General features: G+C 44.3%; 1 long non-coding RNA gene across 2 annotated transcripts; it reads right to left on the bottom strand.

The window, feature by feature from the left end:
- Positions 1-9,094: 9,094 nt before the first annotated feature.
- LOC146178003 (uncharacterized) lies at positions 9,095-12,777 on the bottom strand. Of its 2 annotated transcripts, XR_014701128.1 has the most exons (4): positions 12,411-12,777; positions 12,168-12,328; positions 10,499-10,650; positions 9,095-9,276 (listed from the first exon to the last, which is right to left on the bottom strand). It is a non-coding gene; the product is annotated as an uncharacterized LOC146178003 (long non-coding RNA). The 2 variants fall into 2 exon arrangements; XR_014701127.1 differs by lacking the exon at positions 9,095-9,276 and having other exon boundaries at positions 10,110-10,650; positions 12,411-12,770.
- Positions 12,778-13,999: the final 1,222 nt, after the last annotated feature.

The following is a 13,999-nucleotide window of genomic DNA, read 5'->3' as shown; positions in this document are numbered from 1 at the left end:
TTCGCCCCCCCCCCCCCCCCTGGCAAAAGTTAAGTCCGGACACGTATCCTGACAGACAGAATTGTCAAGGCGCGTGGGTTGAGTTTCGTCTGTTAAGAGGGTACATGGATCGCTTGTATCTCCATTGCTGTCCGCGAGCGTTAAAGTCGCTTACAATGAGCAGCGTGTTAATTTTAGCAAGTTTGCTGGCCCCTAGAAAGAGTTTATGAAAATTCACGCCCCGCTGGCGAGGCGGGCTATAAAGGTTTACAGAGAAAGGCACTCTTTTCGTTATGCTTCTTTTTGGGAATAATTTTCGTTACTAAGTGCTCAATTTTTATGTTGGGAATTGGGTCATGGGCTATGGTTACCAACTTTTTGCTCACCAGGGTTGCCGTGCGTCCGGTATCGTAGCACATATATCCCCTTAGTGTCGGTGTCGTGTTAGTTTCCTGTAAAGCTATTATATCGGGTGGGGAGTCTTGCGTATGTAGAAACTGCATTAGGAGTCCCTGTTTTTGGCGGTACCCCCTGCAGTTCAATTGCCAGATTTCTAGAAGCGTTTGTTTAGCCATGGCTTTGGGCGTTATTCAAATTGGAGCCTTCAGTGCCGAAACGGCGCTCTTCTATGAGCTTGTCCCGGGCCTCGTTTGTTATTTGTCGCATATTTTGGCTTTTGACGTGGTCTTGCCACGCAACTTTTTGCTCTATTAAAGGGGTCGTGAAACGAAAATGTAGCAGCCCAGTTGCAATTTTCCTTGCTTCAGTAAACATTAGGTATGCCTATTCCAAAATATCTCGTCGAAATATTGCTTCTGCATTTAATAATACCATTCTGAAATCAAAGCATTTTTGCGTTCCTGAAGCGACCATGCGACCCTGTAGGCCGGAATTAGAAGTACTCGCCTACGTCATGTTTAGCCTTTTGGAAACGCAGATATAATCATTATTTCCCATACAATAGTAGGTTGCTGTTAAAGTTAGCAAATAAAAATACATTATATCAATTATTCGCTCACGCAAACGCATTTCTTCAACAATACTGTCACGTGACGCGCGGTCGGCGGCGGCGGCGGAGCAGGACGGGTGGTAAAGCTCACTTTACGGGTGGTGTCTGCTTCTCGCTGCGCTCTGGAACAGAGCGAGAGGTGACGCTCAAGTTCAGATTTTCGGTAACGACGGCTATACCTCGCTCCGCCGGGTACTCCAAATGACAATGGTTCCAATCTAATTTGTTGTTGTTATTTTCTTTTTCTTTTTGTGAACATTCGTGATGGAGCACAACGTCTTGAGCAGTCTCATACCACCGGTACAACTTGGTTGTGCGGCCGCTGCTGTAATTTTTTTAAGTATTATTATTCCCGGCGTCATTAAAGATACGATCTAAATACGGTTCCAGGTCAAAGAAATCGACAAGTGTGTTCAATCCGAGTGGTGGGTGGAGTGTTTCAGGAGCGGGCGCCGCGGCGCGTACTCGTATATAGTTGCTCGCCTCCGCGCTGCATCACTGAGAATAGCGTGTCGAGCTTCGCTTCCTTTATTTCGGCCGGATGACCTGAACTATGGCACTACACGGAAAGCCGGAAACCGAAAAAAAAAAAAAAAGGTTGCTACAATGTACTTGGGTGGCCCTTTCACCCTACGCGTTGTCGCAGCTTTGCTCCCCCACCTTCCCGACGCCTCTCTCGTAACCTTTCTCAAAAAAAAAAAAAAAAAAAAAAAGAGGAAGCATACTTCCTACAACGTCTACAGTGCTCAGACTTCGCCTATTTTTCCTGTCACCGTTAGGTTCTGGGTTTAGGCGTGTTGTGCGTGTTTGAGTGCTCGATATGCCAACCGTGTACGTCGCGATCGATTGCAGCACGGCTTCTCCGAGTGGAAGTAACGTTCGCTTTCACAAGTTTTGGCACACCGATTGGGTTCATGTGTTCGTACTACTTTCTACTGGAAGTCCTAAATGAACCTCGGCGTCATTCGAAGCTCGGCATGGACCGGAAACGAAGAAAGCTCACCTCAAACGATGCGTCGTACCGACGCAAAACCGCTGGCCCAGTGCATTGGCAAAAAAAAGTGTAGGTCGCGTGATAAAGGCAGTAAACGTAGTTGCGATTTGTAGCCTTACAGATATGCTTATTTGAGAACTACTCGACTCGCAGAAGCCACCAGTTCTATTTGATTGTTTCCTGCCAGATTGCCCTCATAGCAGTAATATGTGCATTTTGGATTTTTTTTTATTTTGAGCGATACCGTGAGGCCAGCACAACAGGTGCCCCTACCAGCATATCGTACCACCCAGAACAGGCCCCTTGGTTCCACTTCGATCACGTTCTTTCCACAGCACTCATCTAGCCCCATAGAACCTGATGAAGACTCCAAAGAGGAGGATCATGTTGAGCAGAGCTCAGAATCCTTCACATCATTTAAAAGACATATCTAGGGTAAAAATTGTTCACCTCAAAAGCTCATACGCCCCATGTCCTTGCATTACGATGGTGTGATTACCAGATCAACCATCCAGGAGAAATGCATTCACGCAAGTGTTATTGATTGGAAAGGCGGATAGATTGGCTTAGTGGACTTGGTGGCACCGACCGGATACCAATGCTCATACACTACGTTTTTGTCGTACAGGTTGCTCTGTGGCCGTCCAGCCTCATCACCAGCACGGACGCGCATGTGCCGTTGGAAGACAGTTTATCGGCGGTGGCGGCTAAACAGCTGCTTTTCCATGAAGATGAATTTAATCTGCGCTACAGCGAAGCAAGCCCGGAGAGCCGCTATCACCGTGCTGCTGCCGGAACGACAACGGAGCCACGCCCACGCGGGAATATAACAAGGATCCCGTCAGCTGGACCCTTCAGTGGACTTGGTGGCACCGACCGGATACCAATGCTCATACACTACGTTTTTGTCGTACAGGTTGGTGGCAAATACTCTGTTTCCTCAGTTAGAGACAATGATGTAACCCTGACGGTGCTACCAAGTCCACAATTTCTCCTGAGCATGCTTTGTGACTGTTATAGAGTCATTAGGCTTTTATTGTTGACATCCGGTGACATTGAGCTCAACCCAGGCCCTACCTCCGACTCTGACTCCGACAGTCATCTTAGCAACGAACTACTGAAAAAGATTCTGAAAGAACAAGCAAAAACAAACAAAACTTTGCAGGAGTTAGTTACAAACCTAAAACATGTCGAAAGAACGGTCGATAACATGAGGTTGAGAATTGAAACAATTGAAAACGACTTAGGTCGGTTGAAGAAATGCGAAGAAAGACTGGATGAAAGTGAAAAACTGTACAGAAGTACGAGCAAACACATTCACGGTATAACAGCAAAAATAGATGACTTAGAAAACCGAAGTCGACGCAACAACTTAGTGATTTACGGTGTGACTGAGGAACCAGAGGAAGACGCAAAATCGCTTGAGGAACACGTTAAGCAAGAAATCTTCAGAGACAAGCTAGGCATGGAAGTGAAATCGGCCGAAAGAATTCACAGGATAGGTAAACCTAAAGGCAAAACACCACGTCCAGTCATAGTTCGTTTCTTCAATTCCGCAGAGGAAACGCATATTATGTCAAGCTGTTTCAAACTAAAAGGCTCTAACATTTCCATATCTGAAGATTTTTCAAAAAGGGTACGAGACTTACGCACTAAGCTATGGCGCTCATCGGAGCGCGAGAGGGCGGCTGGGGCGAAGGTTTCGCTGTCCTTTGACAAGCTAAAGGTCAATGGCAAGGTTTTCATTTGGGATGAAACACAACAAGCCAGGGTCGAAATAACAAGAAGGGCCGATGATGCAGGGCACACCCAGCCTAACTCAAATTCAGGAGCAGCAAGCTTGACAAGCAATCATATCTGACCAACCAAAACCAAAACGCTAAGAATCCTGTCATTCAATGCTAGAAGTATAGTAAATAAGTTAGGTCACCTCGAGCAGCTAATTCTGGGACACCATCCTCACATTATAATTATAACAGAAACATGGTTACAAGCAGAGGTACGTGATTCGGAAGTTGTCCCATCAACATATAAATTGCTACGTAAAGATAGGGGTTCACGAGGGGGCGGTGTAGCTATAGCTATTAAAAACAACATAAAATATTCAGTCCTGAAGGGTATTGATGACCACGAAAGTGTGTGGTGCAAAATAACACATTCCGGTAAATGTATATTACTGGGAGGCGTGTATCGACCCCCAAACGCCCAGCCAGATTATCTTGAAAAAATGAACGATTATCTGTCCCAGCACACTAACTCAAGATCTAAGTTGATTTTATCAGGGGACTTTAACTTGCCAGGGATAAATTGGGCGGACTTTTCACACGACGGAAAAAATGCCCAAAGCGCGGAAACACTTTTATTTACAGCATTTAGTTTTTCCTTAGATCAGCTGGTTACCGAGAACACCCGAGTTCTGTCGTCTTCCTCTTCACTCCTTGATTTAATTTTTGTTAGCAGTACACTTCCAGGGTGTTCAGTGCGTATTGAAGACGGCATATCTGACCAAAAACTGCTAGTACTGTCATGCCCCATATCAGTCACTCGCAAAAAGAAGAAAACACTGCCAACCTTTGTCAAAGACTATGAGCGTGCAGATGATCCTGCAATTCTAAGTGCACTTGAGAATAGCTTTGCCGAATTCAGCGCACTGACCGATGTGCGTGAACTGTGGTCCTGTTTCAAGAACATTGTAAATACTTGCGAAAATAGATATGTTCCGCTTAAAAAAAAAACGCATAAACAGGGAGTACCCGTGGATAACGCGCGAGATAATTCAACTTAAAAGAAAAATAAAACGACGGCGAAAAAAAGGAAACAAAACTGACATTGCAAGTCTTGTTAACTGCTTAAAGACCAAAGTCCGAGATGCAAAAACTCGCTTCTTTGATTTCACCCTGCCTTCCTTCATGGCCCACAACCCTCATAAGTTTTGGCGGTACTTATCTGAAGAGCAGTCAACTAGTTCCATCATTACAGATTTCGGCGACACCATAAGTAAACCTGATGATATTGCAAATGAATTCAATAAGTTTTTTCAGTCCGTTTTCACCAGAAGAGCCTCTCACGCTTCTCTACCTGCATACACAATCAAGGAACCCATGACAGAAATAATCATTAGTGAAGCAGGAATCCTTTCTCTTTTACAAACACTTGACACAAAAAAATCTCCGGGTCCTGATTCCATCTCGAACACATTTTTAGCCCGATACGCTGACTGGGTGTCTAAATACCTGCATAAAATTTACGCAACATCTTTACAAACACTCGTAGTTCCCGATGACTGGCGCTGTGCCAAAATAATTCCCATACACAAATCAGGTTCTAAAACTGAACTGAATAATTATCGTCCGGTATCATTAACAAGCACAAGTTGTAAAATGATGGAACACATTATTTTTAAAGCCATAATCTCATATCTAGAAAATAATAACCTCATTTATGAAAAACAGCATGGTTTCAGAACAGGGCCTTCAACAGTAACGCAGCTTGCCGAAATTACTAATGACATTGCTAACACAATTAATGAAGGCAACCAGATAGATGCTATATTCTTAGACTTCTCTAAAGCGTTTGATGTTGTTCCTCACGATGACCTTATAACAAAATTACTATCTTTTGGCATTGATCGCAACATTATTTCATGGATATCCTGCTATTTGCAGAACAGAAAACAATGTGTTAAAATAGGTGAATACGTTTCGCAGAACCTGGATGTGTATTCGGGTGTACCCCAGGGATCAGTTCTCGCGCCTCTTTTGTTCCTCATTTATATAAATGATATTCATTCCTGTGTTAGTTCATCGATCCAACTTCGCCTTTTTGCAGACGATTGTGTCGTATATATAGCTGTAAAAAAATCAGACGATCAAATTCTCCTCAACAATTCCCTACAATCAATCCACGCTTGGTGTATGACCTGGGGAATGAAACTTAACGCAGATAAGACCAAAAGCATCACATTCACTAATAAGAAGCAGCCTCTAAGTTTTACATACACACTTGGTGACACACAGGTTAAAAAATATGATCAGGTGAAGTATCTGGGACTCATCCTAACATCTAACCTGCGCTGGGAGCCCTACATCAAATCTATTTGTTCTAAAGCTGAAGGTAAACTACATTATTTAAGGAGAAAGCTCCGTAACACGCCGGCCCATATTAAACTCAATGCCTATAAAACTCTTATAAGACCAACCCTAGAATATGCAGATATAGTCTGGAGCCCCCATCAAAAAAATTTAATCAACAAATTAGAGCGCATCCAAAAACTAGCAGTGAGGTTTGTCTATTCAAAGTATTCACGCCAAATTAGCGCTACCAGTCTAATAATTCAGTCGAATTTACAAAGCCTGTCACAGCGAAGAATCATTTCAAGATTAAAGTTTTTGTTCCAACTTCTTCACGGCCACTTCAAAATAACCAATTCACAATACTTACACCCGCCTTTCAAACACTCGTCTAGAACTAACCATAGTAAAGCACTTCGTCAACCAGTCAGCCGTGTAAATATCCACAAGTACTCCCTGTTTCCAGATGCTACATCATATTGGAATAAATTACCTGAAGATGCGGTGAAGTGTACGTCCGTGGAAATGTTTCTTAATTATATCGAAAATATTGACTTTTCTGTTTAATTCTCTCCTACACTTTCTTTGTGTGTGGATCAGAGAACATCTCTGTATTTTTTGTTTTTACTCTGTTTGAGCACAGTGATGCATTGTAAACACTCCTGCATGGGCCCGAAAAGGGCCTGCAGTATGTTCAAATAAATAAATAAATAAATAAAATAAATAAATAAAAGTTTAATATCTGACCTGCTACAGAAAGAGAAGAACAAAGAGGGTCGTGACTTGATTAAAATATATACAGGAATAGTAACTTGCACCACAGTCACGAGTCAAGTCCTGTGTCATGCAAGAAGCAGCAGAAAGCCTGCACAGCCTGTAGAGCTTTCCATTTCTGGCCAACCGGCCAATAAGTCCTCTGAGAGAGGCCTGTTGCCAAAACACTTCAAAGAAGTAACTCGAGTTATTGTTTTGCACGCATATACTGGGACACACCACTAGTACACGCTCCAGAGTCTCCGTAATGTCACATGTGGAACATTCTGGGCAGTTCGCCTGTCCAATTAAGTATAAATATTTGTGTGTGAAACCACATTTAGATGGTCTATGGAGAAAGCATGCATAATGGCATATAATTGGCAAGTGGGTATGGATCCACTAAAGCACTACCTTGTGGCCTTGAGGACAAGTAGATATAAGGAACTCAGTGATGTGTAGTGCCAAAGAGTGGTAAGGGTGTGGTGTTGAAAACTTCCAAAAATTTGTAATGCAGGCTTTGAAACTGTGAATTCACACCACTTCTAAAGTGGTTTCCCACAGATGTGGAAAGCCTCTTACCAAGGGGCCACAAGCTCAGCAGAGGTTTGTGGAGAATTATGCCCTTAAAAAAAAGATGAGTCATGTTCTGAGCGGCATCACCACAATTGTAGGCGACGCTTGCGGTGATACAGATCTGTGTATACATGGATAGAGTTGTAATATTCTCACCAGATGTATGTCAGATTAAGTTGCTTGAATCTACTAATTGATATCTTGGATTTCTCCAGTATCCCGAGAACATGCAAACGCACCAAAGGTTGAGTCATTACACACAGAGGTTGGGTGGGGTGGTATGGGAAGTCGTAGCGTGATAGCATTTGTAATTAATGGCAGCAGAGTGTACGTGAAAAACTGCTGTTCAGCTGCTCATCATCAGTGGGTGGCAATGGTGTTGTGCAAGTAGTCGTAAATACACACAAAGTGGTTCGTGTGACAATTATGTAGATATTGGGCAGGCACGTGACATTCTGAAGTAACAGCACAAAACGTGGATGGGAGCACAAGACGAGAAGACGACACAATGTCTCATCGTCTTCTCGTCTTGTGCTCCCGTCCACATTTTGCGCTGTTACCTCAGGATGGAAAACCAACAAGCCCAACCTGCTATTCTGGCTAACATGCCATTGTTTGAGGTGCATTGTGGCAGCCAAGGTTTATCCCAAGCACCTGCACTTCTATGTACATGTTAAAGAGTACTGGGAGTGGTGCTCATATGGGTGTGTACCATTTTCCTGGCTCGGGCAATCAGATTGCAGGCGGGCTAGCGCACACAGCCCAAAGCACATGTAGTAGAAGTTTGGACTGTCGAACCGCGAAGTCTTCAGTTCAATTCCTTCCCTTATATTTTTCAATTTGTATGAGTATCATACAGTCTGTGCTTGTATGGTTAAATTGCGAGGGTGTACATATCACCTGCGCTCCTGACCAACCTCACTCTACATAAGTATTCACCAAGCAGTTTTCGTTCCATCAAAAGGCTTTCACAATATTCAGCGACACAAGCAGCTACTCAGACAGCATCAGTGTAGCATTCTTGGAGCTTCGCAAATCTGTGGATACATTGTTTACTAGCAAAACATGCACGGTATGTAGATATGTGTACTAGGACGCATAAGATGCCGTGACAATGTGGACTGCCCTTACGTCTACAGCTGCCCTTTAATCCTGTTACATTCTAGCCTGCAGTGAATTCAGCAGCAAGGTTTCACAATTAAATCATCCCAACTTTATATTTCTAGACTTGACCCCAGCACCGACAAAGTTCATTGTATTACCAGCATTTTGGTGGCATATTCAACCAGCAGGCCAATTAACTCAACGTCATGCAGGTTCTAGTGCAGATGTTTTCATGCAAACTACGGGTATCATCAACGAAGGAGGCTTTACTATACATACCTTTTCAGCACGCTGTTTTATGACTGGTTAAAGTCTGGTACATTTCAAAGTATAAGGCACATATTATTGTATGCATGTCTACAGATTGCAGATTATGCTGGCTTGCTTCTGAATGAGACTGCAAAATGCTGAAAATAGTGGCCACCTTTCAAAGCAGCTTTTGCAGAAAACGGTTTGATTTTTCTATTCCCCATGAGCCACTATTTTTCGAGGCCGTGTAAAGGTGAACGCGGCAACTAGAAAATCTAGGTTTGTCAGTGCCACAAGGACGACCACTTTGTAGTACATTTGGGCATTATCTAATGTTACCAAATGAGTGTTAGAGACATGTTGCTTTCAAAATAATTTATTGGTTAGCCGCAGGTTCATCAGCACATACAAAATTTTTAGGCTAGAAGGAAGTTGACCTAGAGCAAGACATCTTTTATTCACGCTTCTTTGCTGTCTTCCTCTCTCCTAAATATACAAATGTGTATATACAGCTTCACAATCATGATGTGTTGAGGTCAGTGCTAAATAAAAAAAAAATGTATCCAACAAAGGTATAGTTAGAGATTGAGTACACAAAATTCATTCTAAGTGAGCCTATATATGTCTTGTAGATTCCAATGGAAGGCAAGTATAGCAGGGGGCAGCAGAAACTCAGGCAGGCAGATAAAAAGTTTGCGGGGATCAGATGGATGCAGCTGACAGAGGATCGGGTTATTTGGATAGATATGGGAGAGACATCTATACAAGCAGGTATATACACAACTGCACAATTATGATGCATTTGCGGTCAGTGCTAAAAAAAATTCCACCCATCAACGGTATAGGTGGGGAGTGAGCACACAAAATTCATTCTAAGTGAGCCTATATATGTCTTGTAGATTCCAGGGGAAGGCAAGCGTAGCAGGGGGCGGCAGAAATTCGGGCAGACAGATGAGATTAGGAAGTCTGCGGGGATCATATGGATGCAGCTGATGTATCTGCGGTCAGTTCCAAAAGAAGAAAAATTCTACCCATCAAAGGTAAAGGAAGGGAGTGAGTACACAAAATTCATTCTAAGTGAGCCTATATATGTCTTTTAGATTCCAAGGGAAGGCAAGTTTAGCAGGGGGCGGCAGAAACTCGGGCAAGCAGATGAAATTAGGAAGTTTGCGAGAATCATGCACCTGGCACAGGATCGGGTTATTCGGATGGATATGGGAGAAGCATTTGCCCAGCAGTGGGTGCAGTCAGGCTAGTGATATCAACAAGACTAACAACTGGATGAGTTGGTACTGATTCATCTTAAAACCAGCCAGAAGACGAAACACGTGAGAGGAGCACAAGACAAAGTTTGACTAACCACTGAAATGTTACTGAAGGAAAGAGGCAAAAGAAGATTCGCACAGAAATGCACGTGCACGAAAAACCCCCAAAGCAGTGAAAGCGTGGAAAGCAGAAAGGGTCTAAAAAATCAAAATCTAAAAAAAAGCAAATTCCTTATGGTCAAGAACCACTCGTTACAAAAGGGAAGCCACAGATCCAAGTCCAAAGGCACACTATACTGCAAAGGCTAAGGACGTGTGTGTGGCTAAGAAATCGGTCAACAGTCTTTTGGGGCCTTTTTTACATGTGCATCTCTGTGCAAGTCTTCTTTTGCCTCTATCCTTTAGTAAAATTCCAGTTATTAGTCCAGCTGTCCTGCAATTCTCTCTTCTCATATTTTCCGGCTTGTTTCAGAATGAATAAGGTGATGACTCTACAAACCTTGCACAAACTGGAAACCAGTGTAACTGTCAGATGGAAACCTTTCCCTTATTTGGCTTGCATTACAAATAGGGAGGACTTTACTGTGATGTCTGCCGAGGCATCCCCAAAGCCAGTGCGCAAGCTGGCTGTAGCAGATGTAGTGGTGCCTCCTGTTGACAAGAGAAAAAGCAATATTCACTTTTCAGCATAGCAAAATGAAAATATGATTTAGGTCTTTTACAAATTTGAAAGTTATTCATGCATCTGTACAATTAATTCCCATCTAACAGAAGCTGTACAGTGTAACTTTCACTGTCAATTTATTCTCCCTGGAAGTATGGCAAACTTTGAATTCTGCTGCAGGTGATTGAGAGAGAATGAGACCCACCCAATATTAGAACTCCAGTGCAATCACAATTTGCTACTGCAGTAAAATAATGCCTGAAGGCAATGCAGCTTTTGACTGAAAAAACCTGGTAGTCGTCTTACACCCTCTATACTAGTGTTGTGGCCGATGTCAATGTCCACGCTGATATCATCCGCATAGCACGAAGATGTTAAGTATGCGACTTATGCATTAAGCAGCTCTGTGCATGGAGTCATTCTATTCGAAGGAGCCATAAACTACAAGTGCACTTCTGTCAACAGCTCTCCGTTGTTTTCCCACAACACGGCACGTGCCAAACTTTCTGCAAGTGCCGCAAAACTACTCTATAACTTCATTTGCTAACTGTAAAATTTCCAACACTTACTCAAACTGTGGAAGTTTCGGTGTACTGGCCTTTGGGAGAACGTCTTTCTTTTTTTTTTTTTTGGTTGTTACATTTCAGCACATGTAAAATGTCAGTGTCAAAGCATTTTGGAGAGGTTTACTGTGTGCAGGTGTTGATGATGGTATCAGTGAAGTCAATTTTTTTAATTATATTTGCACACTATACAACACTCACCTAATGCAAGTGGGTAAAAAAAAAAACTAGCAAATAAAACTGAGTGCTGGTATGGTGATTGTTCTGGCAGCAAGTGGGGACAGGCTATAACAAGAGTTGTCGGGCTAGTTAGTGATCGTCTGCAGAAGCCAGTCCTGCTCTGTGTGTTTTTCTTTTCTGTGTTGTTTTTTAGTGCATTTTCCCACAGCTTCCGCAGGAGACAGGCTACTAGCACAGAGTCCTCCGAAATGAGATTGCTTTTGTACTTATTTACTGCATTTCTTGTGGCATTCCTTATGTATTTATGTTTTGAAGTGCTGCACTTGCTGAAGGTCATAACTGGCTAATAAAACAAGCAAATTTGTCCGGACAGCGTCCCCCCCCCCCCCCCCTCGTTACTTCACATCAATGCGCATGCCCTTTCCATTTAGCAAGTTCACACTATCAGATGATGCGTGTTTTCTCATTTACTCGTGCATGGAATTAAGCAAACCAGTAATTTGCATGGTGAAACGTCATGCTCATGCGCTTCTACGAAAACAAGAAAAATATGAAAACCAGCGATGTGTTCGCGCTAACGTGGCGCAATATCAACACTGTAGACAGTGTAGATGATCGCAGGTAAGTAACGTTAAAGGGGAAGCTTTATTTTATTAACACTGCATTCCGCAATAGATTTCATTACAGCATTTCTTGCTCGATAAAATGAAAAACAGGTGCCGCTTGTTCAAGTTATGTCGCCTTTCGCTCAAGGTTCTTACCTTGTGTTCTCGACTAGCAGTCCATGATCAAGAAGCATTTGGAGTAAATGCGGATGATCTGTAACACCCAGACGGCTGCTTCAGCTACGTAGTCGCCGCCGGGATCTCGCCAGATGCTCTCAAGAGCAGTCGGCATCGGCACGCACCGCCCGCAGCTGCACCTGTTCGAAAGCTTCGGTTAGCGATTGCGCACTCTCGCAACGGTCAAACGTAGGCTAGGCTGCAAGACTCGGACATACATACCAATGCGTAGTTCCGAAACGGCTGGGATCGGGAGGCTGACGGTCGGGGCTTCTGCAAGCCGGAGTTGTGCCGCGGTTACCGCGGCCTCTCGACACAAGTGTTACTGTACCGGTCGCTCGCAGGGTCCATCTTCGCCGATCTGGCACCCGAAAAGTTGCGTCGGCGTAAGGCTCAAAGCCCACGATGTAACCATGTTTTAACAGTAGCGACTATATTCTAGTTCACTATAGCAGCACAGCGACGCTGGAACCCAGGAAGGAACCTAGGCGTCGGCCATATTAAAAAACCCTGTGTGAGCGTAGAGTAGGGCACAATTAGAACCTCTAAAATACACCGAGCTTGGTCAACTTTGGCTCAGCAGGCTCCGGCAACGGGAGCTTCTCATTGGCTTAGCGCTATGACGTACTCTGTTGAATTGAGGAGGACGCGCGCTAGGAAACCGAAATTCTGTTTTTGTCGCTATTAAATCAACGCGGGCGATGAAACGAATCGAGGTATATTATATGATGCAGGACAAGGATTCCATTTAACTAAGCCGTGCAAAATTTCCGGAAAACGTTTCACGACCCCTTTAACGTGACTTTCTGTTCTAATAGGTTGGTTTTACATGCATAGCATCTAATCTCGCATGAGTTTGGCGAAACTGTTCTTTGATGCGAAACCGTGAAATCCTCCACGTGCTGCATGCAAGCTCTTAATTCCTCGGGGCTCACGTCTAAGGGGGACGGGGGTCGTTGCACTTTTGACCAGTGGGATCGGTGGCCACGGTACCTACCCTCTTCTCTGACCCTGCATCTCTTTAATGAGGTCATCGACTTTTTTACGGACATATGCATTCTCCTTTTTAGAGCTTTAATCTCTTCCGAGTTACGCGTAATATTCTTTTGATCCGAGTGCGTAAACAGTGAGTTTGGAGGGCCCGCTCCCTAGCTCACCTTAACGCCGCCCTTCTTCTGTTGTTGCTTCTGCGACTGCTGCTGCTGCTGCTGCTTCAGCTTGGCCGTTGACCGGTTTAGCGGCGGGAAATAGTCATCCCTGGATCGCCACTGGCTGCGATCTTGCACTATGCTACGGCCTTGGCTCGAGGAGCGGCCATGGTCCCGCTCCGAGCTCAGCCACCTGGTTCGGCGCTCTTTACTCAGGTTCCGGTTCCGCTGCTGCTGCTGCAATTGTTGCAATCGCTCCTGGGGCTCCCGCTGCAGCTGCTGCAGTTGTTTCTGCTGCTGCTGCCGCCGCTGCCAGTTTTGTTGCCTGGACTGCCGGCCTGGGCTGTCATTGCACCTGCCCCCTAAGTGGTGGCGGGTGCAATGACGGCCTACAGTAGATAAAAATTCGGTAGCTGGTTAGCCCCCACCGCAAGCGGCATCGACCTACCGTCCCAACCCCGTAGGGCCAGGAACAGCAACCTTTCACCCTTCTGTTCTGTTGTGGCTGTATGAAAAAGAAAACAAAAATGCACGGGCCTGCTACTGGCTCTGTAGCACAGCCAACTCCGCGGCCTCGTGCGGAAAAAAAGAGAAAATAGAGAACAAAGAAAAATAGATAGAAAGACGCGCGCCGCAACAGCCGTCGTCCACCACCGAAGTGGT

Source organism: Amblyomma maculatum, chromosome 10 (genome assembly GCF_055883805.1).
Source record: "Amblyomma maculatum isolate TAMU_Amacu chromosome 10, ASM5588380v1, whole genome shotgun sequence".
Classification (NCBI taxonomy): domain Eukaryota; kingdom Metazoa; phylum Arthropoda; class Arachnida; order Ixodida; family Ixodidae; genus Amblyomma; species Amblyomma maculatum.
The sequence above is the reverse complement of the archived record's forward strand: the minus strand, read 5'-3'. Positions and strand labels throughout refer to the sequence as shown.